The following is a 16537-nucleotide window of genomic DNA, read 5'->3' as shown; positions in this document are numbered from 1 at the left end:
CATTCTGTACAAGACTGTGATTTCAAGTGAGGAATAGGGGGTTATTCCATGCATTATAAAATCATTTGAAGCACATCATGGAAAGTGCTGGATTGTTTTATTATTTCAATAGTATCAACTCTAATTTCTAGACCTCAGTTTGAATCAAATTTTCTTAATCATATAAGAAGACAGTAACTAATGGTATTCATCACGGTGAGTGGAGGAATCACACACACAATACATTGCTCATCTACTTAAAAAAAACAACAACCTATATCCAGTGACTAAGAATTCTATATTCAAACATACTCCCATATGAGTAAATCAGAACAGTGGCTGCCTGTGGTGGGAGTGAAGGTTTATCTGGGAAAACTTTGAGGGAACTTTCTAGGGTGATAGAAATATTCAGTATCTTGATAGGGATATGTATTTCACTCATTACGTATTTGTCTTTATTTATTAAACTGTATACTTAGGATCTGTATAATACATGTATATTATTCATCAATGAAAAGCAATCCAAGAAGGAAAAAAAATAAGAGTTAGACTGTTGGAAGGACCTGCAGGAGAAAACAACTATCCTTTTTTTCTGGAATAGTAGAGGAATCTTCTGGCAAAGGGCCTGTGCTCCTGATTTCACTGGTTAATAAGTGTTAATACCTGAGCATAACTTACAAAAGGAGAGAGGGGGAAGAATAACTGAGTAATGTCAAAATAGAAACTTCTGGACCCTTTAGAGTTATTCATTCTGGCACATTCCAGAGATCGTACTAGCCATCTTGAGTTTCCTCTTTGTGGGACAGGTCCTGAAATCAGTTTTTCCTTGCTTGCCATGCCCTGTAGCCAATCAATCACCAAGACCTTCTGATTTTATATCCTAAAGGAATTTTATGTTAATATTTCCCTACAACGTTTAAAAGCAACTCTGATTTGCTCTCTACATACCAATTTTGCCTTTTTTGCTTATCCTCCTAGAGAGCACTTCTGGTCTGAGACTTTTCATTTTAATTGATGTCTATTGAGCTCTTCAAGTTTGATGAGCATTATCTGGGTTACCTTGGAGAAATCCAAATGTCCAGTCTTCGAGTAAAATGGAAGACAATACACATGACTACAGTTAATACTCACAGTCACAGGAAAACTGCCTCCAGCTGTGCTTTAAAGGAAAGGGGCTGCTCAGCCTGGTGAAGACGAGGGGAGGGGAGAGCAATTAGGAGGATGCCAGAAGCCAAGCCCAGGGTGGGATAAAACGGGAAGTGAGTAAGGGGCTGAGGAGGAAGCCGTGGGTTTAACAAGGGCTGAGTCCTGGGGTCCTAAAAGATGAGGATGGCTAGGTGTTCAGGAGGCAAGAGGTGGGGGGAGGTCCTCAAAGCCTAGGATGAGAAAGGGGGAATTAAGTCTGATGCTCAGGCCCCTTGAGCTGAGAGGATGAAGGACGGTTAGGAAGGATTAAGAGGCTCCTGCGCAGAAATCAACACAACTCCGCTTGGAAGAAACATGCTTTTGTGTGACAATGATGAATGTCTTTAGAGTTTATAAAAAGTTGAGGGATGTTGCTAAATTCCTGGAGGAATCTTTGGGGTCCCACCGAGAGGATATTCCCGGCAGCAAGAGCCATCTGCCCCTTGTCATGTTACCAGGACTGTTGACTTTCCAACAGCAGATGTCTGACAAAACCAACTTGTCTCTCCTTGTATCACAGTCTTTGCCTCCCCAGCCCTGCAGTGTAAACAGGTGGAGCTCATCAGAGCTTTGAAATGATCGCCTTCACGTGCAGAAGCCTGGCTCAGTAGGCGATCACAGTGGGACAACCCAGAGCTGGGTGATGTCATTAGGCGATCTGGCCGCACCCAAACTGGGCGTCCCTTGAGGGCACGCTCTGGAGGGAGCTGCCTGCCCTGCTGGGCTCCAGGGAGACTAGGCTGCCTGGGGCTGCCTGCTGGGGCCCCTACCTCTGATCTGTCAGCCTACACGCTTTCAGTGAGCACCTCCTGGCTATCGGAGTTGTGGTAGGAGCTCAAGATGGAGACGTAATGGAGAAAAGCAGTGTGGGAGCCCATAGCCCTGAGGGAGGGGTAGAGAAGGGGAAAGGACTGACACCAAATAAGTGAATCTACCTCATGAGAGAGTAGCAGGGGTCGAGGCCATCTCCCAGAGGGTCTGTAAGAAAGTGTAGGCAGGTACAGAGAGGGAAGAGTCCCCAGTGGGGATGAGCTTGTCTGTGACACAGAGAAGGCGCTGAGGGCTGCAGCCCTGTGAACAGGGGCGAGGGGCTCAGGAGCAGCTAAGATGTCAGGCAGAGCCTCCAGGAGTTTGGGTTCTTTTCCGAATGGAAGTTCTTACGCAGGGAACTGGTGTGACCTGATTTCATTTGTAAGGGTCCCCCTGGATGATGTGTGAATAAGGGATCATGAGGGAAGGGATGGAGAGTAAAGTCCAGCTTTTCCACTGGTGTCATGGCTCTTTACATGTGGAAGGGAAGTTGCACTCTGGACGGGTCATCTGTGATGGTCTCAGCTACTAGGTGCCCATTGCTCTTCAGCCTTTGGTGTCTACAGCTCTGTCCCCAAGTACCCCAGGAGTTGTCTGCTGCCCATTGATGCAAGGTGGGGGTAACTCCCTATGTGCCACTTTCTCACCATTACTTCATTCATTCACAGGCACTAAGGACTGAGGTCTCTACAACAGGGACAAAATATTCCTCCTGAGGGCTGGGCCTGGGCCAGACTCAGAGGCCACAGCACAAAGGTTCAGAACCTACATGACACAACATGTATCCTTTCTGCCCTTGTGATGTTATTTCCTTTACTCTAAAACCTCCCTAAATAGCTTACAGACCACCTGGAAAGCAGTTCCAGAACCCAGCAGATCCAGACCCCTCCTAGCTGTTGCTCTTCCTCCTGGGTTGGGTGTGTTAAACTTTGCCAGATTGCCTTACTGTCAAGAAGCCCTTTTCATCATCCACAAGTGGGCACCCTTAGTCTGAGGAGGACACAGATGACACTGCTCTCCCTACTTCTACCAACCAGTGGTGGAACCGGGTGTCTTGGACCTACTGCATGACCCAAAGCCTGATCCCAGCCAAGCCACTCCCTGGTGCCCAGGGTCAAGGCTAGGTAGCAAGGGCCTTTCTAGCTGTAAGAATGCCTGTCACACCTTGACACACTCCACGCGCGCCTGGGTCTGAGCAGTGCGGACTCGGCCAGGGTCTCTTTGGAAGGGGCACCAGCCTGGGCAAAGGGACCTCCGGGGCAGCTGGGAGCTTAGGGCCCTAGGGCCATCCCTGCCCGGCGGGGCCGCGGCCCCAGGTGGGGCGGGCGCCCGGGGTGCGCTCCCGGGGCCGGACACCAGGCGTCGCCCCGGCTCCTCGCAGCGCCGGGCCCCCGCCCCCGCCGCTGAGCCAGAGCCCAGCTGGAGCTGAGGAGGCGGCGGGACCCGGCCGGACAAATTTCCTGCTCCGCGGCGGGCGGCGGGCGGCACGGTTGCGGGCGGCAGGAGGCGGCGCAAGCGGCGCCCCGACCCTGCGGCCTCCGCGCGTCCCCACGACCCTCCTTCGCGCCCGGCAGTAACGGAGGGGCGCCCCGGAGGGCGGCGGGCGGGCAATCGGGAGATGCGGAGTCGCCACGGCGGCGAGATTGGCGCCACCGGACCGGCCTCCCTGAGGTGAGTGCGCGCGCGGGGTGCGGGCGGGAGGCGGGCGCCTCTCCGGTGGCCGTGCGCCCCGGGTGGCCGGAACAGGCCGGGGACGCCGCCTCTGTCGCCGCCGCGGGAGGGAGGGGCCGCGCCGGGGTGTCGGGTCCCCTAGCCCGGTCCTTGCCGGCCGATCGCGCGCCGGGTGCCAGCGGCTGGGGACCGAGTGACGCCGGGTATTGGTCCCGCGGAGCCCCCCAGCCCAACTTGGCGACTACAACCGCAGCGCTCGCTCTTAGTAAACGGACCAGCAGAGCGTGTGTCTGCGGTGGCAGCAGTGCTAGGGGGGTGTGAAAGCCGGCGAGACCGAGAGGGGGTGCCAACGGGTGTGTTGGGGGCTACGCGCTCACAGGGGCTGAGACAGGAGCCTTTGGAGAAAGTGTTTAGGAGTTGCGCCAACTCCGGGAGGGGCCGGGGCTGCTGCAGGGGTACTGCCCGGTGGTCCCTGCGCCCCGAGCCTTCTCAGCGAGGGGAGCGCAGTGGGGTGCAGCTGAGGGGCTCAGAGGTGCGGTGAGGAGCCCAGGGAGTGGGCAGGCCCCGGCTGGCTCAGGCCGGCGGCCGCTGTTTGCAGTGTTGGTGGGTGACCTGTGGGCCAGAGTTCAGCGCGCTGCCAAGCCTGTGGGCTCCCTGGGACCAACTGGGGAAGCCTGGCAGCCCACAGGATGGAGAGGCAGCGCCAAGCCCTGCTGTGACCTGCTGGACTGACCTAAATTCCTTCCTGGCACGGCAAGCCTTTCTAGAAAGGTTAAACAGTTATAGTTGCATATTTAGGATACTGATTTCTCTTGGATTGGGACCACTTTATCAGACTTCCAATCCAGGAAACTCAAGGAAAGGAGAATGCGGCCCTGTGTTTATATTTTGAAGTGGAAGATGGTTGAGTTGAATGAAAACCAGCAAAGGATGGTCACGTGTTTTAGAGTCATTGTGTCTGTGTCCACTTAGCTGTTGACCCCAGGTGCTCCTTGACACAGGGTGCCTGGAGGTTTGTGTGTCCCAACGGTGGGTGAAATTCTACCTCTGCAAAATAAATACCCATGCCCATTTAAACTGTGTGTGTGTTGGGGGGGAGTCAGGGGTGCCTTTCCAAAACCAGTGCACTCAGCCAAAGGAAGGCATGAAATGATGGAGTGTACGCAGGTGGCCGAGGCTGGTACAGGGCAGAGCTCTGTGTGAGAACAGGGATGGGGTCTGGACTTCCTGAGCACAGGCTTTAACCCTTTGGGGAGCTAAAGGCCATGTGGTGACATGGAACAGGCCCAAGAGGTGGGGGCTACGCTCTCAGCCTGTGGTGTCACCCAGCCCTTCCCAGATGTGGCACTGCCTCTGACCATGACCTCAGGGACAGAGTCTTCATTCTTAGCATTAGTGATGCGTGTGAGTCAGCACTTGCCAGCCCCCCCCCCCAAAAAAAAAAAAAAAACAAAAAAAACACCTCAGACTTCCACAAGAGCTAGGAAGTAGATTTGTCTCTGAGAAGGCAAGGTCATTGGATGTATCTGGATGGTTTTAAATTTAAAATCATACCCCCTTGCGTCCCCCACCCCCAGCCAAATCAATTGTGGGAAGTGAATGATGGAGTTACTGTCGCTGTGAAGCTTCCTAGGACCCCTGTGAAGGCACAGAATGCATGTGAAGCAAAGCGGTCAAGTCCACAGGCCATGCACAGAGGCCACGTCTCACTTCTGTGCAGGGACAGCTGGCCGAGAGGGATGTGCTCCCTGGCTCAGTGCCTCTGTGGCAGATTGCAGGATGTCCCACAGCTCTGTGTTCTAATGACCCCCTTCCCTGCCAGGACCCCTGTGTGGAAGTCCATCAACCCCTGAGAGGGGCTGCAGGGAACATGGGTAAGAGGGTGAGGGTGCATAGGAGGTACATGGAAGGTGAAGGTGTGAGGAATCAACAGTAGTTGACAGTTGGTTAGCAATGGAGCTGAAATGTGGATTTCAACTGATCACAATACACGTCTCCTCCAAATTATGGCTCCATTGGTCCACGTGGCTTGGCCTCCATGGCCATCCCAGTCTGAGGCACCCGCTTTAATCAAAATTCTCTCCCTGCAAGTCAAAGGTGCATATCCAGCCTGACCACTCCTGCAATTCTCATGCCCAGCTGCCCCCTTGATATTTCTCCTGGGATCTCAAATACCTCCAGCTCAACCTGCCCAAAACTAAAGCTGGGATTCCCCACCCCCACCCCCCCGGCCCATCCCAACACTCTCCCGGTGTTTTCTTCATCCATCTAATTGCACCAGCTGCCACCTGCTGTAGTTCCCTAAGGACAGGTTGTATCCTCAGCACCAGCCAAGGACCTGACAGGAGGTTTATGATAACTACCATTGGACAGATGGACAAGTGAGGACAGGGATGGTTCAGGAGCACATCTGCTGAGCAGATGAGCTTGTGTATTTTCAGTGGATGTCAGTGTGCCTGGTAGGTAGCCACACATTGTTGTTGGTGTGGACTGAGCTGGGTCATGGAGCAATGAGAGAGGTCTGTCTATGGGTTACATTGCCAATCCTTTTGGAGATGCTGTGCGTAGTTGCTAAAATGACTGTCTGAGCTGGACCAGAGAGACTCCAAATGACCTCCTTAGGAGGCAGGTTTGGATGCAGTGAGGGACACCATGCAAGCTGCCCTCCATTCCTTTCCTTGACGGGTCCTTTTCATTGATAACATTTTTGAGTGACACATACAGAGGTTCTGCTGTCAAAACAGGAATGAATGTATCCATTGGGATAAAGACGGGCCTTCTTAATGTCTGATTATCACTAGGAAAATACTGTGTGTTCCAATATAATCTCTGGTCCCTTCGGCATGCTATCTCCCGGTGAACCAATGGCTAAGTACTCCCTGAGGACACCCCCAGGTTTTCCAGGGCCTCAGAGGTGGGGCCTGCTCAGCCCTGCTCTGAACCTCCTTTCCCTTTGTCCCCCGCTTAGGGACTCCTGCTCATACCTCAAGGCCCACCTCCAATCCCTCCATCTCCTGCCTGACTAAGGAAATCTCTCTTCCTTTAGTTCCTTTTAGTGCCTGCCCCAGAGCACTTACCAGACTCTATTTTGATTTCCAGTTGACTTGTTCAAATAGTTTATCTCCTCTACCCAGGTGGTCAGTGCTTTTAAGGTGGGCGGTATGTCTTTGAGAGCTTGGACTTCTGGTTCAAGTCTGAATTCACATTAATCCTGGCTCTGGTATGACCTCGGCTAAGCTATTCAAAATCCACGCCTCTGTGTTCTCTTCTCTACAGTGGGAATGATAACCGTTCTTCACACAGCTGTTGTGAGAGTGGCAGATGATATGTGTAAAGTACAAGACACACGGCTGGCACTCGGTAAATTGTGGTGGTTATTCCCCGGTACACCTAAGGCTGTGCATTGCGTGTGTTAAAAGCCAGTGAAGTTTGAATAAAGAAATAAAAAGTAAAAATCCATATGAACAGGTAGATACCTTTTGGGTGCAGTCCAAAGTGCTAGGTCAAATCAATATGGCGTGACATGCTAGGCAACCTTTTGCAAGGTAATTGGCATGATTACGTAAATTTTCATGATGAAGTAGTCTAATCTCATAACGTTCCCATCTACCTGTGCCCCATGAACAAATCCGTTCTCTCACACGCACCATTGACCCGTCAGTGTTAGCGTGATCTCTGAGGCGGAAATGCAAGTTTTTATGCACCTCAGCCTCCCTGGCTCATGGGCTGAATTAAACCGGGCTGTGTGCCAGAAAACACAAAAGTGAGCCAAACCCAGCACCAAGAAGCTGTGTGGGCTCGAACCAGGTGTGTGGGCTCAGGGTGAAAGCAGTGGCTTCTAGACTAGAGCGTAAAAGCTATGAAGGGGGCACGGACTGCCCCCGAAATCCTCAGAGCTTCCCTTTTCGAACCTCTACAGAAAGAGGCGTGGTACCACGCTGTCTCCTAGGCCCTGCCAGCTCTGGGGTGCTGACTGATTTCACCCTCTCCAGGCCTGGTCCAGGCAGGGCCAGGACTCTGCATGGCAGAATCCATGGCTAGGCTGCCCCGTTCTCAGCTCAGCCCATGGGCCACGTCTCTCTCTGTGCCCTGGGTATCAGCTCTACCAGAGTAAGATTAGGCTCATGGGTACATTTAGCAGGCTGGTAATTTTAGATACTGACCCCAGACTTGCCAGAAGTACACTTTGGAGGGTTAACTTCTCATTGTCTTGTCACATTTTTCCCAAGTGCTGGATAATATTCTATGTGGTTAGGGTTTCAGACCAGCCACCCTGGAGGTCAAGGGCTTTCGTTGAGGTGTATGAGTCCTCAGGCAGGCAAATGCAGGTGTGTGGCGGGGGAGGGGCCTCCTGCCGGAGGAAGTGGGCTGGGAGATCCCTGCTTTGGTGATTATGGAACCGGCTTCCTTTTCTTCTGTTGCTCTGGCTTCAGTTCCCCAAATCTCATCCACCAAGGTCCGCCCCGTCCAGGTGCTGTGTGGGGAGTTTTAATGTGGTTCCGGGCCTCTTTGAACTCGCACAGCCCCCGGCGCAGAGCCAGAGATGTGGGCCTCTTGTCTTTCTTTCAACTATACAAATACTTCAAAGGAGTTGACGACACTTATGAAATAAAAAATGGTCACAAAGTGTTCCAATAAAACAATACACATATCCTGCCATATTGCTTCCCAATGAAATAGGGACCAAATAAATGTTTTTAAAGCATGTCTATTTTAAACATTTCAAATACAATCAGAAATGTCCAATGAGTGTATATTGTATCAGGTGGCCAAGTATGACCCCTTGTCTTTCTAATGGGGACAATGACACTTCCCCAGCAGGGCTGTCAGGTGGATGAAGTGATACGTAGAGAGCCAGTGCTCATGGAACAGTCGGTGGCGTTTCTGTCACGCCCAGGAGTCTGGGAGCAACAAGGTTTGAATCAAGGGCTTGAGAGGATCTGAGTGCTGATTTGTCCCCTGCCACACTTGTTTTGTCCTCAAGGCAAGTCACTGAGTTTCCAGTCTATCAGTGCAGACATCATTTTTGGTTATTAACATCCTTCATTCTATTTGAACATTTGCATTAGTCACCAGTTTTTGTATTAGGGAGCAAATTAGTTCCATTTTTCTTCTTACCCAAGATGTCTGAAGGTCCTATCACGTAGCTACTTGATTATAATGTATTTTCGAAGTGACCTCGGTAGTAAGCCTTTCTGTTTTGTATCTATTCCAAATGAACTTGGCGTTTTTCAGGCTGTCTCTGTAATAGGACTTCTGTGGGCTGCTGAGCAGAGTTCAGCTGTCTGTCGGCAGCCTGGCGCGGACTTCTTTGCCAACGTGCATGAGTGCCGGGGGAGGGTGGGTTCACACGCGCTGGAGCAGAGCCGGGGCGCACGGAGCCTCCTGTCCCGGCAGGCTCCTTGTGAAGCTGGGGGAGCGCTGGTCTCCCTTTCGTCCCCAGTTCCAAGAGGCCAGCGTCAAAGCTGGATGTGCACTTGCGTGATGTGATGTCACAGCCCTGGGGCCTCTGCCCACCTCACCCACCAGTCTGTTGGTCTAATCCTACCGTGTTCCCCCAAAAATAAGACCTAGCTGGACAATCAGCTCTAATGTGTCTTCTGGAGCAACAATTTATATAAGACCCGGTCTTATTTTACTATAATATAAAACCGGGTCTAATATAAAATAATATGATATAAGATAAGATAAGATAATACAATGCCGAGTCTTATATTAATTTTCGCTCCAAAAGACGCATTAGAGCTGATTGTCTGGCCAGGTCTTATTTTCAGGGAAACAGGGTAGTCATGACATAACGCTTTTATTTTGTTGTTTGAAATATGGCACAGGTGGAAGTCCATCCATGAGAAGGGCTGTGCCTTCAGTGGGTGCTCATGTTCAAGTCCAGTGAGGACTCACTCCCTGTTGGGGGGTTGGGGGGTGAAGGGTACAGGAGGTAAAGGAGGAACAGGGGCTCCGAAGGGGTTTGGGGGACACCAGTAGTCAGTTTTCCTCACATCGCAATGCTTCCCAGGACTGGCCTGCTCTATACCCACCCACATGTTACAGAACACGCTTTCTGTGAAAGGCTGGGAGGTTTTGCAGTAAGACAGCATGGGTCTTTGGGGCAGAGGGTCTACAGCTTCCCCCCAGGAGACCAAGGAAATCCTCCCTACAGAACGCCCCAGACCATTTCCTAGATTCTAGAAAGGACTGCCAGCGAAGTGAGCTAAGAGGTTGATATCCAGCACAGAATCCTTACAAATGGGCATCATGTTCGTGTTTCTCTCCAGCTCTTTCCTGTCCTCAGCCCACTTTCCCACTGCTCCACATACAGAAGAGGAGGCAAGAGCACGTGGGTGGGGGGTGCAGACAGAGACGCTCAGATGCTGAGATTTTCCAAAGTTTGTCAAATTTCCTTTCCACCCAGAATGGGGGCCCTAAATCCTAGGCCTGTGTGGGCAAGAGTTAAGGGTCAAGCCATGGCCTGGGACAACCTCAGGGGACAAAGAGCTGACATGTGCTTACTCACATCAGCGCATGGAGCTGACATTCAGAACCAAACATTTGGAGCCTCTGAAGCAGCAGCTCTCTCACAGTTACGGGGTGGGGGTGGGGGTGGGGAAGGAATACAGTACGAATGAACAAAATGGCAGAATATTTGTGTCCTTTATTACATTCAGGGATTTAGTGACCCAATTTTGGCTAGCAATATGTCGCCTGAGGGCACTTGCTTTAATGACTAGAAAACACATGAATGTTCTTCCTAAGAGAATGAAATACTTCAGCTTCTTAGATTTGCAGAATAAACCCTCTACAATCATAATGCTCTGTGAAGTTGGCTGATCCAAGTTGGACGAAACTTTCCTTTGCAGCCACATTATCTCAAGTTGTCTCAAAGCCTACATTGGTACCAGTAAAATCACTCCTTGCAATGAACAGTTGTTTTCGGCCTATAGTTTTTCTGGCTCTGAAAGTGGCCTTAGTTTCATCCACAGCTGAACACTTCTTAAGTACTGGACATAAAAATACGTTGAAACCATCACCCCGTCCTAATTTGGAAGCACGGTTGACTCAGCATTCTCTCTTCCTCTTCTCACACGTGTGCAGCCCTTTATGAAGCGCATCAGTAATTCAATAAATTACTTTTTGCCAGGGTTGCGAACATCAGCTAAAGTTCAGTCGTCTATTGGAGATGTTATCAGTCTGCCCATTTAAATTCCTTGGAGCACAGTCCTGATTTGGGCCCAAGGTAATCCCAAAATGCAAGAGCCAGAAATTTAATAAGTTTGCACTGCGTCGTGCCAAGCGTGGACTGCTCATAGCTAGCCAACGATATTCTTTCAAAGGCAAGTTCTGTTTTCATCACGTGTGGGTAGAGTTTAAAAGAGCCCGTGAGGTCATTCAGAGGGAGCAAATGGAAACGTTGCGCATGTGTTGAGTACCCATGGTATACACTTGCTGTGTTTAGCACTGGAGTTGCCAAAAAGGTCACAGTGCTGTCCTGTGGGGGCTCCTTGTTCCTGGGCGAGCAGGGCTTACCACCTACAGGACATGTTAGATGGGGTGTTGGGGGCAGAGGTGGGACACAGCTGCCACGAGGGCCTTGTGGAGGGGGACCTGGAAGGGCTTCACTAAATACAGCAGGCTTGGCTTTCTAGGATGTTTTTTTGGTAGCCAATAGGACTAGAATATTCCAGACGGGGGCTTCCGTGTACTTGCCCAGCAGTGACAAGTCGCGTGAGCTGTCCGAGGAAAAGCAGGTGTCTGAGTGGAGCTGGAGCCCAGGATGGAGAGGATGGGACCAGACATTCTCCAAGCGCTTGTACGAGTCTGTGTTCTGCGTGATGGACAGGCTGTGCGTCAGCGATTTGGGGTCATGGCCCCTTTGAGACCCTAAGGAAGGCTGCGGATTCAGTGTGTAGAAAACGCCTGTGCGCAGTTTGGGGTGTTTTGCTTTGTTTCTTTTTTTGTTTTTTACAGTTTTGGGAGAGTCTTGCTTGGCCTAGACCTACCTCTTGGCTCTCAGCGAGGGAGACTGCACGAAGTCTGGGGCAGGACAGGGTTAAGGGGTGCTGATGAGCCCAACTTTGGGGATGAGTCTGAACTGCATGAGAGGAGCCAAGCGAACCTGTCGCGTGCAGGCAGCTGACTCTCCTGGGAGGGTGTGTCCCGTGAGCCATGAAGAGTTCTCCATCATAAAACTGATAGTGACAGTGTTTGCATTTCACTGTGCTGAGAGTCCATCTTTCTTTCTATTAAAAATTTCTTTACACATTCTTGGAGATTGGACAATATTCCTAATAAAATAACATAAAGTAGATCATTTAATGATGGCTCTTGCCATGGGAGAAGCTGGCTCGTAGGAAGTGTGGTAGAAAGGGTTCAGGAAGCTCCACGTGGCCACTCTTGGCCTGTGACAGGGACAAAGTAGGAGTCACACTGCTCTCTCTCTGGCACTCAGGACTCTTGTCTGCAGGCTTCAGCCTAGCGTGCAGCACCACATTTTACGTTTCTCTTTAAAATGGAGAAAATCCATATGGAAGCTGTGACAAGTACTGAAGGACTGGAAAAGCGCCGTGGAAGAGAGGCTAAGAGAATCACAGCTGCGTGTACAAACCGGGTCCGAGGGATGGCTGGATGCGGTTGGCCAAACCCAGCCAGCAGCATCCTGGCAGGTGTCCCTCTGGCAGCCTGGGAGGAAAGACGCCCAGTTACGGCAACAGCCAAGAGGGAGGCTGCCCCTCCTTGCCCCCGCCAGGGAAGAGCTGCTCACCTGGGAGGGCTGACCCCCCCAGGGAATGCAGTTCTGTCTTCCATTCTGAGGGGAGGGGAGTTTTACGGGGTGGACCTTAGGCATCTTCGGAAGTCACGGTGGTCAGGAAGGATGCATTGCGTTAAAAATTCATGTTCTCCCTTCATTTTACAAATCAAGCCTGACCCAGGCACCTTTCTGTGAGAACAGAGCCCGGGACGACACGAGACTTGGCTCAATTCATCCGGATTTGTGTGCTCAGGAAAATGAATTCATTGCTCACCAAAAAGCCACTCCTTATAAAAAATAAAAAAAGTCAATGCAGTTCATTTCATTTATTTATTTCATTTCTAGTTATTGTCTCAATAGCCTTCCTCATATGTTTTAAGATAACCAGAACTATATTGTCTGTGCAAGTCTTTCAGTTTGCCAGAAACCAAAGCCAGATTCTACCTTTTAGCTTTAGGTGTCGTTTCTTCAAGAAGTTTGGCCAACAATTTGATCTCTCTCTTCAGAATCAAGTGGGCTGCCAGCTGGAAGCGAAGAGCTTGAGACTCAGCCAGGGTCACACTGCCTGTCTGGGGACAACCTCTTTTTCCTGTTCTCACTGCCCCTTCGTCCTCCTTCCTGTGTCTGATACGCTGTTCGTGTTTTGGGGCTTCAAGAAAGGGAGGCCCCTTGTCTGCTTGCATAACACGAGTGCCCCGCTTTTCTGTGTGTTTAGACGGATGGAGTGCATCCCCACGTGAGCAGGGCCCGAAGGTGAGACCCTGTCCGCTCACTGCTGTGCATCCAGCTTTTCGCTGGGTCTCACTCACTCAAGCCTTGCCCTCCGGATGTGGTTCCTGCCCTCCGCCAGGCAAATTGCCTCCAGGAGGTATTTGAGAAGGCAGCCGCCTGTGTATGTCTTGTGTGCAGCATGCTTTTGTTAGCAAATGATTTATTATTTGTTCTATGAAAATGCATATCCTGAATGGATGGACAGTGCTGGGCAGAAATCAATGACAACTGCTCTGGTTATTTTACTTTGAAATGGATTTTTCCTTTTCAGCATAGCATTAATTTGTAAGTGTTTTATAGAGATCACGCTTTCCTCAGTAGGCTGGCATCTTGGAAATCGGAGCAGCCAGGCTCTGTGTGCTGTGTCCATTTTTAGCCTCAGCTGGCAGGGAGCAGGGCTGTGCTTCCCAGGGTGACCACATGAGCTGATGGCAAGGAAGGTGATGGGTGGGACTGCTTGGCTGTGTGAATAGAACGGGTTTCATTGATGGTAAGAGTGCGATTGAAACATTCAAGGTGATTGTATCTGTACCTGAGGTTCTGCCCCTGTGATGGGAGACATTGGTTAAGCTCCCACGAGCAAGAAGAGACCCTGGGGCCCCACCAGAAAGGGGCAGCCCTTGGAGCCTGAGGGGCCTGCCTTCTGGGATGAACCCTTTGTTTCCTGTTTTGAGTCTGGTTTGAGGTCTACAGTGCTCCCCACCCCCCGCCGAGATGCATGCCTCTAGGTGGGTGAGCAGCTGCCCATGTGGCCACTGCACAGTGCTCGTAGGAGGGGAGCCCCAGTGTCACGGAGAGGGAAGCAACCCCCGTTACTGACTTAGCTCTAGCCCACCAAGGAACCACCTGTGGGAAGGTCTGCAATAGGGTCTACAGCTGCGTCTACAACTAATCTCTTCTTCCATCACTTCCCAGACCTCCCCAGGGGGCCTCAGGGTACAGGAAGGTGTGGGGTCACCACACCTATTACCAGGGGTCTTGGTGACATAAGAGATGGGAACACGATTCCGTTCACTCAAGTTCACAAGGGGCCTCACTGATTTATATACGTGAAGGTTCTGGAACAGCTGGTCCAGTGGTTTGCGTGGCCATCAAGGCCCTCCCTTCTTCCTCCTTAGCGCTGGCAGGCTCTTAGCCCCGTGCCTCCAGCAGCCTCTCGTTCCCCCCTCCCTGCAGAGGGAGAAGAGCCGCTTCCAGCAGGTGCAGCCGTGGGCCCAGAAGTGAGTCTCCTTGACACGGATGAGCCAGGCCTGGGCGACTCCCCTTCCCTAAAGCTTGTGCTGTGGCCAGGGCTTGGGCACCACATCCTGCCAGGAGCCAGGGGTACAGCAGCTCCCTCCAAACCACGTGGTATAAGAAAGATGTTTCCCCAGGAGACCCAGTGAAGCGGGGGGCTTCTCCAAGAGAGGAGAGTGGTTCTGAGCTGGTGAAAACGCCAGGCCCAGTGTGGTTAGAGTTGCTGTGGGGTGTAGGTCTTGGGAGAACCCATGTGAACCCCTACACAGCACACAGTGGGGACCCCTTGCTTCTGTCTGCAGCTGGCAGGCCTGGGGCAGGCGAGGTGCACATCTGTGACCCCCATCTGTGACCCCTTTTCTGTGGCCTGATATCATTTTAAAAATTCAGACCTGAGAGCCACCGAGTCTGGACACACAAAACCCACAGTTGAAACAGTCACCTGTCCCTTCGCAAGGGGTCTATTTCGGTGGGGTTATGGCAGTAAATAAAGTCGCAGCTGTGATCGTCCTAGTAACCACTGGTATTGGTTGAGTACTTGCTCTGTGCTGGGTCTGTCCCGAGTCCTTTTCCCTCGTGAGGCGAGAGTAGCAAAAGGCTTGTTCTGGAGAGAGGGAAACGCAGGCCCTGAGGGCTGGGATCAGAACCAGACGGGGGTGAGTGTCCCCGAGAGAGGACAGTTGGCTTGCCCTGGAGGCCCTGTGTGGTCCTCGTGTCATCCCCATGGCCGGAGGGGGCCCCTTGTGCTGGGTGGGCGCTGTGGTCTCTTCCCTTCCGTGTGGACTGGACCATGGGTGGTCACTAGGGGCCCTGTATGCATGTAGGTGCTTATTCCTTCAGGTGCTGTTCCTCCGAACGAGGGCTGCCCACATGGTGAAACAGGAGAGCGGTGGCACTTTTGCCAGGCTCCCTCTTAAACAGCTCCATCTGTCTTGTAGTAAATATGGATTCTGGCCCCTGTGTTCCTAACCCGAACGTACAAAGGAGACTGGACTCTAAGGCCCCTGGGGGCAGGCAGCAGTGACCCCTCCCGGGCTCTCTGCCTCCCCCCTCCCTGCTTCCATTCCCTCCCCTCGTTCCCCTCTCTCAGCTTTACAGCTAGGGCTTTGTTTTCCAGAACCCCAGACCTCGCTGAGCTCACACTCCTGCAGGCCCTTCACCTCCACTCTAGACACCTGAATTGGTGGAGTGAGGGCCCCAACCTGACACCGGCCCGTGGCAGTGGCCGAGGCTGCCAGCAGGAGTGCTTTCCCATCCTGCCCTCCTGCCCAGGCCGTGGAGCTGGTACATCACCCACCAGAGTGGCTGACATGCCATTCCTTTGAAATGAGTAATAGCAAAGCTAGTCCAAGAAATGGTCAGTGTTTTCTCCCTGTTGTTGCCCAATCCGGAAGACATGATCCGATTGCCAAATCACGTCAGGAGGTCCACGGGGACGGCCTCCCTGAGACCTGGGACCGGGCGATGCCGTAGGGGGCCTGACTTAGGTCGGAGGGACTGTAGCTGCCCAGGGCTGAGTGTCACCAGTCTGGGTGGAACGGGATAATGGAACAGTTTGCCTGTTGCTCCTGATTTGAAAGGCATTTAGAATTATTTTAAGGGCTCCAAGGAGAGAGAGTGTCTGCTTTGAGAAAAAGTCTATGCCCAGGGTTGGAGTCGCATTCTTTCTTTACTGTGTAGCCGAGCCATACATATTTCACTTCCAGGTACCTCCCGCAGGATTGCATGAATCTGATTGGGGTTCACCTTCAGAAGGGGCGTCCATCCCCTTACACTCATGTCCTGCTGCCTAGTTTCTGGTCAGTGAACCAGGCAGCAGGCAGCTTCTTGAACCAGAACTGTAGGTGGAGTGATGTTTGTGCGAGCGCCGTGCTCTCTTGTCTGGCTGGAGGCGCACGCTCTCCCTGCAGAAGGCTGAGGCTGGAAAATGCCCCTGACGAGTACAGGGGGTGTTTGGGTGGAGGTTACAGTACCATGTCAAGATGCATGAAAGACAGAATTAACCACGGCGTGAGGCAGACGATGTATCTGGGACACCGGGTGTCTGAAATTAAAGGATCACGTGAGATGAAGCTCTTGAGTGTTTTTATGATGAAAACCTTTGTGCTGTGAAAGGGCACGAGTTAGAGGGTCACGGAC

At 51.8% G+C, this 16537-nt stretch overlaps 1 protein-coding gene across 1 annotated transcript in view; it reads left to right on the top strand.

The window, feature by feature from the left end:
* The first annotated feature begins 3391 nt into the window (after window positions 1-3391).
* The window catches only part of PTPRE (protein tyrosine phosphatase receptor type E), a 134806-nt gene continuing 121660 nt past the window's right edge, over window positions 3392-16537 (top strand). The window contains exon 1 of the mRNA XM_019728245.3: window positions 3392-3645. The gene's annotated coding sequence lies outside the window, so the exon portion shown is untranslated. The remainder of the gene's footprint in view (window positions 3646-16537) is intronic.

Source organism: Rhinolophus sinicus, chromosome 15 (genome assembly GCF_057876585.1).
Source record: "Rhinolophus sinicus isolate RSI-liver-muscle chromosome 15, RSI-T2T, whole genome shotgun sequence".
In the NCBI taxonomy this organism is placed as follows: Eukaryota; Metazoa; Chordata; class Mammalia; order Chiroptera; family Rhinolophidae; genus Rhinolophus; species Rhinolophus sinicus.
The sequence above is the reverse complement of the archived record's forward strand: the minus strand, read 5'-3'. Positions and strand labels throughout refer to the sequence as shown.